This window comes from Cryptomeria japonica, chromosome 4 (genome assembly GCF_030272615.1).
Source record: "Cryptomeria japonica chromosome 4, Sugi_1.0, whole genome shotgun sequence".
In the NCBI taxonomy this organism is placed as follows: Eukaryota; Viridiplantae; Streptophyta; class Pinopsida; order Cupressales; family Cupressaceae; genus Cryptomeria; species Cryptomeria japonica.
Window position 1 is genome coordinate 777,618,536 of NC_081408.1, and position 4,020 is coordinate 777,622,555.

Here is a 4,020-nt window from a genome sequence, read left to right on the forward strand (position 1 = left end):
TTTGCATTAAAAGCATGTATGTTGGAATGACACATTAGGAAGGAAATTATAGGAAGGAAATTATACAAGAAATCCTGACAGTTTGATTGGCTAAATGGAGATAGATTAATCACAATTTAATGTTGGTGCAAACAACTTAGATGATACTGTTATAAGGCTAGAAATCAAAGGACAGACAATGATACTTAGTAAATCATATTCAACTAAATTAGGTGATTTTAATCAACACATATTAAACTCTTTCTAGAGTATAATGTCTACTTTTTCACCGATTTATCCAAGCTTGTCATCTCTGATAATTTTCAACTAAACATGAAATTCATTTCACCATTCAAAATATCCTTGGGAATAAGTTTATCATAAGAAGATGGCTTGGCCTCCATGATGCAATTTGGAACAAAACCCAATTAACACGTGGATACGGGAAAAAAATTATTAAGTATTGTAGATGATAAATCTATAAAAAATATGCTTCATCTGAAAATATGCGGTTCATGATGTAAATAGGAAATACATTAAAGAAACATTCCAGTTGCCAAGACATAGATTTATCACCTACGGTATTACATAGATCAAACTGTAGGAAGGGATATGAGGCGGTCGTGGAAGATGCGCTGATTTGTAAGTATAGAGAAGAATGTACATTTATGCAAGAATTTGCAACATGATCACCATTATCTTCTTCAAAATGCAAGACTTTGATAACTTATCAATAGTAACCTTTATAATGCCATTTGGTAGAGCGAAGAATATGGCAAGGCCACATGAAAGGAGCACTCCCCACCACTGCAATTGACGTTGATCCTTAAACGAATCACAGAATATAATGGTTACTGTTAAAGTCAAGGCAAGAATCATGAAAAACCACCACTTTGGTATTGCTTTGTACTTTCTCACGAGCCTAGAGTGCACATCCATTTTTCTATCTTAGAACGTATGTATCCTGAGATTCCATATGTCTCTGCAATTACAAATTATAAACCATTAAGACTATAATTTCTAAATCTTAAAAAAAATCAGAATCAGAATCATATTATAGTGAAAGGAATAGAGAAATATTACTTTGCATTGAAGATGACTGGGTGCATGACTGCGGCAAACAATGTTGCAAATTCTATGCTATAAGAAAAAACAAAAAAAGTGCTCATATGTAACTGGCCATACTTCTCATAGGAACAATATCGAATCGACTTGATATTTGACTTTGATGCAGACATTATTTAAAATGAACCATTTAGTTAAATCTAGCAATTGATCACATATTGATAGATCGGTATACTTTTGTATGTATATACTAAAACCAAAGTATGTATATACTAAAACCAATTCCACTTTTCTATCATAGGCCAGGAAGAATCACCAAAGTAATCTCAAACTTGATAACTTGCGTTCCTTATAAATGAAATATAAACAATCTAAGAAAAAGATTCAACTCATCAAATAAATTATAAAATATTTGTTTTGCATTGATCCAAATTATCACATAATAAGATGATGTACATAAAATCTATCACCTTGAATGGTTCCAAAAGCTAAATTGTAGCTCTAGCAATCAAAAATCTAAAAGAGCATCCAGATTTCCATGCAACTTCCAAATGTGCCAGCAGTAAAATAGATTACTTGAAGAAATTAGAAATTATGTTCTTCATTGCAAAAAGCCAAATTCCCTGAATGAAACTTCTCACATAAGGATAAGAGATTGACACTCATGCTGAATTGATTGGCCACAACCATGGAGAGCACAAAGATTTTTAACCAAAAGAAATTTCTTGTGCATGCTCTAACAAAATTTCTAGAAATAGCTATGCTTTTGAGTATTTCCAAATTCAAAATGTAAAGATGGTTAGAGTTTAACAACTTCTTTCTAAATCTAAGACAACAAATAACATAGGAAGTGTCATTTTCCTGCTTGCAATGATATATAGCAAGGCAAGTTACCAAAGTGCTTGAAAGATGAAACTTATACTCAAACAAAGTATTTCACAGTACAATTAATCTTTAATTTAATATTAAATAAGCATCTTCTATACTAGTATAGGTTCAAATGCTATTGTCCAACCAAGCTGCATTTAAAAAATTATCTATATACTAAATGCCGAGGATTTTTAATCTGAGATTTACAAAATTATCAATGTCTCGAATCAAAGGAAGTTAACTCTGCATTTTACTTTAATGCAGGTTCTATACTTGAAATGAATCACTCTGTTAATTATGGTTTTGACGTCTTTGGTCAATCACATGTAAAACAGTATGAATCTCTATTTATATGCTAAAACTAATACCAAATTTATGTCATGCATCTAGAAAGAATTACCAAAATAATCTTGAGCTTGATCACTTGCGATCCTTTTTAATTTCATGTTCAATTGATAAATTAAAAAATATGTGATCTGCATTGACTGAAACTTAACAAAAAAATGATAAGATGATTCACAGCCAAAATGAGATCATCCAGAAAAACCATGTCAATTAGAGGCTCCAAAAACTTGATAAAAAACTTGATGTTCATCCTAACAATCAACTGTCAAGAGAGATGCATATATCACCTAAAAACTGTCACACATGTCAAGACCAGATCTGACTACTTCAAGAATAAGACAGACTCAAACAACTTCATACAAGAAGTTAACTCTAATCAATGTCTCGAATCAAAGGAAGCTAACTCTGCATTTTACTTTAATGCAGGTTCTATATTTGAAATTAATCACTTTGTTAATTCTGGTTTTGATGTCTTTGGTCAATCACATGTAAAATGGTATGAATATTTATTTATATGCTAAAACTAATACCAAATTTTTATCATGAATCTAGAAAGAATTGCCAAAATAATCTTGAACTTGTTCACTTGCGGTCCTTTTTAATTTCATGTTCATAGTCTTATGAAACAAAACAACCTACAAAAATTCCAATTTCTTCAATTGGATATCTCAAAAATCCATTTTAAATCATATCACACACATATATATTTAATAAAGAAAGTCAAATTATATATACAGATCGGCAAACACAAGTACTGCTAAAGAAACAACCAAAGAAGCTAACACAATTGTAGCTGAAATATAAAAACCGAAATTCAAAACTTGGATACTTGAATTCGTTAAAAGTTGGCGCTAGATAGCCATTTCAGTACACCTCAAAATCTTGGATCTATTATCGAAACCCAAAAACATTATTGAAAGGAAAAAGAAAAACTTAAAAAGATACCAGAAAACATAATCATATTTTGCATAAAACATAGCAAAGTCTGATACAAACGAAATATAAGGAAATCACACCTTAGCCACTGTATCAATCTGATCTTCTCAATTTCCAGCCAAAAAAAATTGCAACATAGTTCAAATTTTGAACCCAAACATTTCCATATGCTTCAAATACTTGTCCTTCACACTACAGCATGACTCCATGATTTTGAGCTTCACAACAATTTTCGCAACGCATCCTTCCACAAAATTGTTAAGATAAACTAGTGGGTATTACCGATTAACTGCAAAAAACCAAAAACCCCAAAAAATTAAATCCTATAAGCAACTGCAAGAACAAAAAATTAACCGTATTAAACCTAATTGCCCTTACTCTGTGAATAAAAATGCCCAATTTTTTATCTCGCATGGAAATGAGGGAAATAACGGTGCATTCAACAAATAGGTATCTAAAAAACATAGATTCTTCTTCCGCCATTATCCACAAACAAAACAGAAGCTAGGTTCTTTGTCTTCTGTAATTTGACGAACCCTAATGTTTTAAGAAATCCCTACTCAGCAGAGGCTTTGGATATAAATGAAGGCAAGCAAAAAGATATTTGAAGAGACAATAGAATGAGGAGCATATGAGTTTCTTCTCTTCATCCTGGGCATCAATTTTCTCTGAATGCAAAGTGAATTCATCGTCATACTCTGCGAGGCCACCATGAACTGGTAAGCATTCAAACCAATAAATGTTTGTCCAATATTGAGTGCACCACCATCAAATGTTCAACTCACACCACCATCAAATGTTCAACTCAAATGAATTAACTTCGCT

General features: G+C 31.7%; 1 long non-coding RNA gene across 1 annotated transcript; it reads right to left on the bottom strand.

Annotated features, from left to right (window-relative positions):
- Positions 1–726: 726 nt before the first annotated feature.
- Positions 727–1,602, bottom strand: LOC131874807 (uncharacterized). The gene is made up of 3 exons (XR_009372169.1): positions 1,515–1,602; positions 1,063–1,119; positions 727–961 (listed from the first exon to the last, which is right to left on the bottom strand). It is a non-coding gene; the product is annotated as an uncharacterized LOC131874807 (long non-coding RNA).
- Positions 1,603–4,020: the final 2,418 nt, after the last annotated feature.